The sequence below is a fragment of the Adiantum capillus-veneris genome, chromosome 3 (assembly GCF_014529385.1).
Source record: "Adiantum capillus-veneris isolate H3 chromosome 3, ASM1452938v2, whole genome shotgun sequence".
NCBI classification, from domain to species: domain Eukaryota; kingdom Viridiplantae; phylum Streptophyta; class Polypodiopsida; order Polypodiales; family Pteridaceae; genus Adiantum; species Adiantum capillus-veneris.
Window position 1 is genome coordinate 86,347,106 of NC_140933.1, and position 10,882 is coordinate 86,357,987.

The 10,882-nt window shown below is 39.2% G+C and overlaps 2 pseudogenes; one reads left to right on the forward strand and one right to left on the reverse strand.

The window, feature by feature from the left end:
- Positions 1-2,841: 2,841 nt before the first annotated feature.
- Positions 2,842-5,430, reverse strand: LOC147461242 (uncharacterized; annotated as a pseudogene).
- A 1,444-nt stretch (positions 5,431-6,874) lies between these two features.
- Positions 6,875-10,309, forward strand: LOC147461243 (uncharacterized; annotated as a pseudogene).
- The last annotated feature ends 573 nt before the right edge of the window (positions 10,310-10,882 follow it).

The window sequence follows — 10,882 nt, forward strand, 5'->3', positions numbered from 1 at the left end:
CGATGTTGCCTTCACTTGATTGTGTCCAATTTTGACATCAATTTCAGGCTCCTATATGGTCTTGTTGTCAAATCTGTGACTCGAATTGCATCTATCTTTAGAGGTGGTCCATGTTGTTATTGTCTTTGAAGAAGCTTCTTTTTTGCTATCCTTTCCTTGGCCTCTGCTTGAGCTTCTACAACAATGTTCTGTTTTTCTTGCGTTCATTTCTTTGCGTGCTGGATTTGTTGGAGCATATTTGGGGTTAGTGGTAGATGAATTTTTTTTAGTCGGAAGCCACTAATCCAGTTACGCATTTCCTCCCCATCCAATGTAGCAAGCTTGACAGTCCCACTTGGTGATAAGTCTTTAATCACAAAGGGTCCCATTCCTTGCTTTTTAAGTTTCTTTGCATGTTTTAACGTGTAAAGCAAAACATAATGGCCTGTTTTGAATTTTTTGGAGCGTACATGCTTATCAAAAAATTCTTTTTGCCTTTGTTTTTGTGCATAGATAGAAGCTACTGCTGTGAAGCGAGTACGTCAGTCATGCGAGCATAATTTCATGAGCAACACGAGCAAGGGAATTACTCAAGCAACATATAAAAGTGAACAATTTATGTATGTTTCTATATGAAAATATATATCTATGTGTGAGTGTAAGTGTGTTTGTGTGTGTGTGCACACATATATGTGGATGTGTGCATGCATATTTCTTAACTTGTAATGAGCTTAAACAATGTTTTTTTTTAAAGTTCTACATAATTTAGAGTTCTATATCTTGCAAGGATCACTAGCATCAAATGCTCAAATGATCAAATCATCAAGGGATCACCGCTCCACCTTGATGTGGATAATTATTTAGATACGCATAATTAGACATCTTTAGAAGTGGACTGACTAACTCATGGAGGGAATTGTAGAGTGAAATGATGAGAAATCAACAAATTTTAGCAAACCTCATAGACATCACATGTACAACTAATCCAATATATATGCATGTGTATATGTCAGAAAAAACTTTCATGAGTTCATATACTTACTAATCACTAGGATCAAGGGGTCACCACTCCACCTTGCATATGTGTGTGTAACCCTAACTAAGCACTATTTCAAGTTCATGTATTTTCCTTTAAAAAATCGGCCAGATTCTTGTTTGTATAACAGACTATTTTACCAAAAACATTCTCTCCTTATGAGAGACCTCACATGAGGATTTTGAAGCAATCATACAATTTCAAAAAGTTTCCAACTGTCATGAAAATTTAACTAGATATGTCTTTTCAAATTGACATCTAGTGTTACAAGCCCATGAGTTCACGAAGCCCATGCTATACCCACACATTACGAATGAATTTTACACGATTGTCAAGCGTGATATTATAAAAAGAGGCCGAGAATGGAAGGGGGCATTTTTGAGGGGAAATATGCACCCGTGCACACACAGACAATACTTCTAATTTATTTGAAGTAGACCCTAATGTCATCCCAATTTTCAGCACTCAATAATGAGTGACAGGAAAAAGTACATTTTACAATAAACAATTAGCTAGTGTCATCTTAATATTGAGCAATCATCAATGAATGACAAGAAGATTGACAATAACGATATTGTCCACTAGTCTCGGCATTGTTATGTCCATATATGTAACATCCTTATGAGGCTTCAAAGAAAACATCACTCTACACCAAATGACAATAGCATATTGCAAGCCCATAATCAAGTGTTTGCATAGACAAAACAAGCTTAATGTAGTCCAAAAGTCTAGGCAATGTTTTGCCCAAATACATATTTCTCAAAGTTTAGAAGTCAATAAAACTAAAAGACAATAGTAGTTGCATGGCTAGAATCAAGTTTTTGCACACCCAAAAAGAAGCTAAGTGATCATGCAAAAAAAATAAGGTCCACTCTAAAGAAGACTACTCCAAATCTGCGTGGTCATCAATGAAGATACATCTTCGCCTTCGCGTCTCGCGCACGAGTGATTGGTCATATGAATAGGTGGTCGCCATGTGCCTTGCCATTACCTCTGCATAGCAAGGTAGCTCACTATCAATCACAATGAGATAATAATGTCATAAAAAATAAAAATTAGGTGCTATAAAATAATGAATAAAGCAAACTCACTTCTGAAGGCACATCATTAACAACCAAATCATTCCCCACATCATCCATGCTATCATCACTATCTCCAAGCTCGGAAACCTGCGGAGCACCATAGTACCCCTGTACCAAAGGAGACAAGTATCCCTCACATATCTCTAGATCACTTTCCACGACCAAGCAACCACGAGAAGTGTGCATAGCCACCTTTAATAAAGGCCCTGTACCACCACCAAGCTCCAAACATGTCCCTATTTTAGGGCACAAGGCCTCTAAAAACAATAGCATATGGGCAACACTCCTCTCTAACATGCCTCTCCACCCACCACTCTTGCCATTACGTGTTGTGCGAGCAGACGATGGAAAGTAGTGACTGATAATCTCCATTGAGAGATCTTGTTGCAAGACTCTCCCCACCTACCATACAAGAAGATGAGGCATCTATGTATGAACATTTAAGAATTTTAGTGCAAAAAAAATCACATTGAATAATAAACAACGACACACAAACCTTTTGAGCACTCTCATGATCAAATGAAGGATTACTTCTTGCCTTGTGAAATGCCAAAGCATAGAATACATTCATCTATCATAGCCATGGAAACAACACATAAAAAAGTCAATTTTGCATGTATCAAATTTCTTTTAAAGAATTGTTCATGTTTTTTGAAGGATGTTTTATTACCTTTTGTGTATGCCCATTCTTTGTTCGTGATGAAAATGGCTCAGAGCTCTCCATGATCCACCTAAAACTCAGCTCTAGGCCTGTGCGTGTGGCCAAGCGCTCCACAAGACTAAGAGCAGTGCTAGGACAAAGAACAAGCACCCAACCCATGTCATCCATCACTGTAGATTTAACCACCAATGAAAACTTGACATGGTCATCTGTTAGCTCATTCCATGCAGGAATGCCATCAAAACCTTGAACAAGCCCATCTACAAGCAAAATTATTGTATTTGAGTGTTAAGAATTTGAGCTAAGTATATGCATGGTGTATACAAGATAGCATTGAAAACTCTCTTACCAGTAGGAAGATCAATAACAGTAAGATCAACACTCCATGCACTAGGTTTTCCATTTCTTATCTTCTCACGTTCACCCAAGCCAACAAAAAACTCTCGCATCACCACAAAACCATCCTTGAAGTTTCTTGCAGTGAACTCCTTGCCAAGCTCAATGTAATCATAAATCCAAACCTTTGACTGTTTAATGTCTCCTTTGTTTTGAATGGAATGGAAACTAGCCAATGGTGCATGAATCAAAGCTCCCTTTCCAACATTCTTTTGGGTATGAGAACTTCCTAAGTTTCTTGTATCTAACAATAGCCAAAAAAATAACACATTTTTCTTCAAATCAATCCATGCCATAATGATTAGCATAAGACATAACAAAAGAAAAAATAGCAAGAACATATTGTTCCCACCAACAATTTAACTTACTTACCCTTGATTGACATTCCACCCTTGCTTGATGGTGGACGGCCTCCACGATTCTTGCCTTGCTCTTGTCTTTCTTGATCTTCTTTTTCTTTGAGAGCTTTCAACTCTTCCTCCATCTTCTTCCTTTGCTCAACAGTCATCTCTCTTGATGACCCTGAGTCGGACTTACATTCACCAGGCTTCAAATGACGAAGATAATTCTCCTTCTCCTCTTCTAGACACTCACCTTTCTTCATATCAATCCACCAAGGGCAGTGCTTACGCTCCCAATCCGTGAGAAGAAAGGCTCCACCAGAATCATTGTTCTCTCTGAAGATAGTGGAGGTGTACATACTATATGTAGGAGGACACATAATTGTCCATGCTTTACATATGTCAGGCATGCAAGTGATCTTCTTACTTCTTATGAGATACATCAAGAACCTACAACAATATGATTACATAAATAAAACGAACTTATATAATACAACAATAGTCACTTAGCAAAATGCATAACATAGGAATTACCTATAGACCAATTGACGGGAATAATTTTTCAAAGTCCACATGCTTTGATGGTGGAGTAGCCACATTCATCTCCTTTTGAAATTCGTAAAAAAAGTACTCCTCTATATCTACTAACAATGTCTTCAAAATATGACTCCAAGTGAACATCTAGAGGCAAAACCACCTTGTGAACTTTATGTGTGGAATCTATAACCTGTTGTAAAAGCCTTCTTGCATCCTCCAAGACTTGATCCATCCATACTTCCTTGGCCAACCAAGGGATATAGAAATGATGTCCCAAAGGCATTCCAAAACTTTGGCGAAAGTTCTCATCTGCTCCCAAAAGCTTTAGCATTTTTATCTTTAGCTCTTGAGAACATGTAGCACAAGATATAGAGTAGAGTTTCTCTATTGTAATCTTGAATTTTTCATCCTCAAAAGGAAGACTCCATAAAATTAGAAACCATTCTTCTCCATTAGCAGGATTCACCACGGATAGATTCTACAATAACCAAACAAAATAAACAAAAAATCTTTTTATTATACTTTTAATAGAGTGTTGTACTCACCCGAGTCATGCGTCTATTGTAAGCTTTAACAACATTCCTCTTTGCTTGAATCTCAGCCCTCACACGTTCATCTTGTGACAAAGTAAGAGGTATCTTATTTAATGCTACCTGTAAATCAGACTTCCATTTATTCTGCATACACCATTTCAATAAAATGTATCAAGAACCAAAAAGATTATTAGAATCTTACCAAATCTTAACAAATTTAAGTACATACCCCATAAACCATGGGACCAAGGATAGATTGAGTAAGATGATACCAAACCCTCTTTCCTGATTGTGCTTCTTGAGCCCTTGCTTTCTCCATTGACACTCGTTCAGCCTCAGTAAAATTTTCAGTGATTTGAGACCCATCTAAAGAACAAATGGTACTTGTATGATACAAGTAGTCTTTGAGGTTGGTCTTAATGATTGCTTCTTCATTCATTCTACATCAACAATAAACCATAAAAAATTTACCTCAAGACGTATCATTAAAACAAAGAAAAAGAAAAATTTAATGTACAAATGAAAATAAGACTTACATGTTCAATCTTTGAAGAGCAACAATTAATCTCAACTCCTCTTGTTGGGTAGGAACAATAAATTGTGCCAAAACCCTCACATGTTTCTTCTTGTCATTACGTGAGACCTCGCTTATGCTCTCCATCCAAGAGGCCGCTCGATGATTCCCTTCCCAGACAAAGAACATCTTTCCCTTCAACATGGACCATTGATCGTTGTTTTCAAGCTCATCCTCAAACTCTTTGTTAACCATATGCCAATACTTGTACCAAGTTTTTGTAATGTCCTCATTAACATCTCTACTTGAACCATCAGGAAGATTTATGGATAAGATGAACATACCTTTCATCTTAAGGTACCCTTCTTCTTCAAAAACCTTCTTAAGTAGAGAAAGGTCCCTTCTAAGCTCTCGTACTCTCTCATTTATCAAACACCTACAAAGAGGAATCATAGGGGGTATACATCCTTTATTGAGGGTTAAACTGTCTATAAACTCGGAGCCTTGAGGCCTGATAATAGCTTGTGGGATGACCTCCTCAACCTCCTTGTCATCTGTCCCCTTCTCATTGTCCTTCATACCCCCATCTACATCCTTATCATCATTAGTGGCCTCTTTATCTCCTTGATCATCATGAATGTCTTCTACTTGTTGATTAGCTTGAGCATTTTCAGATTTATCAACTAATTTTTCGCTATCCTCGCTGCTAGCAACATATTTCCTCTTCTTGCATATAACTTTGGGTGAACCGTTTGTCTTCTTTCCAAAGCACAAATAAAGAACAAATAAGCATATCAACAAAAATATTAAACTTACATACATTTAAAATTTCTTCAAAACAAGATGCTCATTTATGGGCCAAATTTAAAATTCAAAACTTAAGAACATGCATTTCAGTCAAAATCCGACATCACATGCATTGTGTGTGTGTGTGTGTGTGTGTGTGTGTGTGTGTGTGTGTGTGTGTGTGTGTGTGTTTGCGGAGGTCTTAGCATTGGCCTTCTATGCTTAAAACCAGCCCCATTCCTATGTATATGCATCATACACATCTCAACCAATCACCAATCCATACTGGGTACCTCCTACAATCAACGTATTGGCAAGAGATGCCAATTGAAGTACAATCAAACAGTAGCCTCTTCCAAAAATGGGGGAAGAGCCTCGGCACTTACACAAACACTTAAAATACTATTGGTTTGAAATACTCCAGATAGTTTCTGACATTTTAAGTGCAATGGCATGTTAGAGGCAATTTATAGACAATGGGCTTCATGGCCAAAGCAAATGGGAAAAGAATTCCAACCAGAAAATTTAACCTCCGCCATTAACACATCCACAGTAAGATATGTGAAGGACGAATAGTCGGTATCTCCCTTAACCGATGGCTACTGTTTGATTGTACTTCAATTGGCATCGCATTTAGCCTACACCATCTCTGGCTCCCGGCCACCAATCCCTGTCAAATAATTTTTGTTTACAACTGTACAATATCACAGAATGGTGTTTATTTGTTGATGTTATGGTGGAGTTAGAGATGAAGTAATGACTTCGAGAACTCGCAAGAAATACGGAGTGTAACACCAAAGAGGAGTTATGATCCAACACCATAGATGAGTTATGCCCCAACTCTTGTGATGATGCCCCGCATATGCTCCCCCCCCCCCCCCATGCGACCTTCCAATGACGAATACCCAGGCATGGTTTCGCCGGCGAAACCCCTGGCATGGAGCAGTGTTGAAAAGAACTTTCCTCATCTTATGGCTTGACTGAGATATGTATGCCTTTTGACTGAGATATGTATGCTATGTATGCCTTTCGACTGAGATATGTTGGAATTTTACTGAGATATGTATGCATTTCGACTGAGATATGTATGCATTTCGATGGGGAAAGGCAGCTCATAACACAGTTGAAGGTCAAAGGTGTGGAAAGCCAATACACAGCTAGCAAGTCCCATGTTGGTCAAGAATCTACGTCTTCACAGGTATTTCACCGGCGAAACCCAATCTTTCCAAGAGCCCCAAGCCACCTGCTCAGTCATTGCCATGGCATCATCCACTCTTTCATGGTGTTGGAGGTTAAAAGTTAAGTGTTTCGCCACCGAAACTACCTGGTTTGTGCATAATTTCTAGAGATTTCAAGAGGTAAAATTTAGATTTGTTGAACTGAGCTTTGCAAGCCTGTAGATCATGCTTAGACATGTTCTAAAACACATCTTGACGGATGATTGGGAAGAAGGCACATGTTCTATTTGGCAAAAGATCTTCGCCCACCTGTAGATCATGCTTAGACATGTTCTAAAACACATCTTGACAGATGATTGGGAAGAAGGCACATGTTTGATACTACAATTTGGATAATTTGGGTGATTACAAGCAAGGAAAATGGCAAGGAATAGGCTCTCTGTTTTGGGCTCTGTTTAGAATCTATGAATTAGAGAGATGAAGCAACAAGGGTAATCCTGTTGAGTCATCCTATGAGGATCTAGAGGGGAGTAACTTTTAAGTTCAAATAAATACTCTACATGACTTGTACAAGACTGAAGTTGGTAGTCTTGGGAGGATCTGCTCTTTTGTTTTCCCAGTGTCCGGAGGTTCTTCACTAATTTCTTTTGTTGAATGATCACTGACATACAGAAGTAGCAGGCTAGTATACCAAGCAGTATGGATTCATTAGAGCAGTGGAAAATCCTTTCCAAAAGTCACATCATTGAATTAATATAAATCTCTCAATTGCCATGGCATCAATACCTGCTCACAATAGCTCTCAGCACCTGCGCAGGCAATTCATTCTCTCTTGAAATGAGCAAGGGGCACCTACACACTTACTGCAGCAGATTTTGCAATAGATCACGCGTTTTTGCATGAGATCACGCGTTTTTGCAACAGATTTGCAACACATCACGTGTCCTTGGCGGATATCAACAGGCTTGTATCCTTTCGCACGGCAAAATTAGCAAAGGTTGATTAACCTCTGGAAAGCAAAGGGAACCTGCACAGTAAGTGTTTCGCCGCCGAAACTACCTGGTCACACGTTTTTCTCAGTGGGTGGGGGCCCCTTTAGCAGGGCCGTCTGGACTAAGAGCAACCTGCTACTGTGTGTGAGGGTCAAGTCAAGCTACTGTGTGCGAGGGTCAATGATAGGGGCTGCACCCGACTGTGTCAAGGATAGGGATTGTGTGCCCTCGAGGGTCAAGTCGAGCTGCACAGCATGCTACTGTGTGCACCCGAAACCAATTTGCTAAGATACAGAGGAGTTTCGCTGCCGAAACCCCTCCACGACTTGGTAGCAAAAACAACAGAGAGAGAGAGAGGAGTACATGTTCACGTTTCTGCTGATTGCGCCGTTTCATTGTGTGCTGTAGGGATCGCACACAGAGCTACGTTTTCAAGCTGTCCACACAATCAAAGACCACGGTGTGTAGGACATTTTAAATCTATTTTTTAATTTATTGAATATATGAAAACTATAAAAATGATAATACAAGATATATAATAAAAATGATAACAATGCTTGAGTCATATCTAAAGTAAGATACTCCGCATTGAATACCGCCAATCATCACTTTAAAACAGAATATCTTGTGCTTTATTGTTCACTCTCATACCATCATATATACGAATCTTGTTCTCTGTTTAACACTATCTTTTGCCACTTTCGCCTTTTGCCTTCTACTTTCTGCAAATATACTGCAATTATACGAGATGAGAGCAGCACTAAACAGATAGAGCTTTCAACTCAAAACAGTGTTGTGGAGATCTCACCCCATGAGTTAAGTGCACCTTTTAGATTAGTAGAGCATATAATAAGTTTGCATCAATTATTTGGTTAGCAGAATGAAGGTCTTTCTTTTGAGGTGCCAAATATTCACAAAGGAGAGAATACTGTGTTTCAATTGGATATTCAATTTGGAAGGACATTTGTTTTGCATGGCAGACAACTATCAAGACAAGCTCTTGTTATAGAAATTGAGGAAGAGTGTTCAATACAACAGGCAGTGGAGGAGAAAGGTGAGCCAAAAGCAACAGAGATTGCTAGCTTGGAAACTTCCACTGCACATAGCATAGTTGAGATGCTTAGAAATTTGCCACAAAAGAACTCTTTAAGAGCAAACTTTGAGCTCGTTCGCGAGATAAGAAAGATTGATGAGCTACCACAAAGATATGATGGAAACATCATGTTTGAGCTTCCATATGCAGACCCTACCAACAGGACAACAGGAGCAAATGACAGATTTGATGGACATGTTTGGACAAATGCAGTAACAAGCAATATCGTTGGATTTGATGGGATTGTCAGATTCAAAAAATGTGGTGGACACTTGATGTGCCTAAACAATATATGTTCAGGAGTACAAAGATCAAAAGAAATGAACAAAAAGTTTTGGACAGGGCGTTTGTCAAAAGTCTGTCCCTCAAGATCCACGACAGGAAGCTTTGGAAGCCTAAAATTCTTTTATTGTAATCTTCCCCCAACTTGCATCTCTGAATGCCCTTGTAAGCTCATTCTTTGCTTGCCCTCAGAGATCCCTGGTAACAGAATAATGAGAGGGATTATTCACATGGGTTGTCACTTACACCCAGTTGCTGAGGGTGTTGCAAAACAAGCAATGGTGGATGTTAAAGTCAAAGTGAAGGACATGATATCTAAAGATTTTGTGGGTAGGCCAAGGTCTCTCCAACAAAAATTGGCAAAGGAAATAGTACTGCAATTAGCACTTTTTAAAGACCACTCTGCTAAGACAATGCTTTCTGACAAGGACTTAGGTGAGGTCCTTGCTAAACTTGCACCTACACATGACAAACGAAGATTGTCACGGTGGAGGAAAGAAGCACAAGAGGAGGTCGGCCAACCCACTACTGGCTATGATTCCATTTTTAGTTTGAAGAAGCGCTTGCTTTTTGACTTTTTTCAAAGCATGGCCTTTCCTGGTCAACTAGAGTTCTCTGGCTTTGATAGATGTCACATTTTTAAAATGTCAACCCAAGGACCTGGCAATGGTGTTGATTTGGTTAATAGAATGCGTCCTGGTGGCGAATTGGAAAGTTGTTGGGTTTTCTTTGATTTTGTTAAAAGAATGCAAGAATGGACAACTATGGCATGCCATGTATATAACCCTTATGTTCAAGAAATGCAAACCATAGCTATTGGAGATTTTAAAGTGGAAGATACTGAAGCTCAAACTCTTTTTTGGATGCTACTGAATCGAGTGATGCAAAAGGAGGGTTAAAAAAAGGCTGAATTCAAAGGATTTATGGCTGATGAAGCTCAAGTAAATTGGCGAGCTGTGAGGACAGTTTTTAATGGAGGCCCTAATAATGTTATGTTTGGACAGGAAAGATCATGCTCATTTCATTGGGAACAGAGTATGCAGCAACATGTAAGAAAATGTATCCTTCCCCACAGTCAAGAAGAGTTTAAACAAAGGTGTAGAGCATGGAGGATTGCACCTTCTGAAGAGGCTGCCGAAACAAAATTGGACAATCTACGTATGTGGTTGAGAAAAGGACATTTAGACAAGACGAAGATTTCAATTCTCGAGACATGGCTTGTCTAGTGGCTATAGTGCGCGTGTACGGAGTGTGCAAGAGAGGAAGAAGAAGGGGGACAGGGATGATACATAGACAGTCTCTCTATTTCGGTTAGTGGAGAAGAAGAGAGAAGAGTCAACTCTACCTCTTTTTCTCCCTATATTGATTAGGTGAAATAAAGTGTACAAGGGTGGTTTCCCACGGCCACCTGGCCTACACCCCAACAACCTCCCACTTGAAGGTCATGGTGGCCAATAGTGGCATTAGTATAG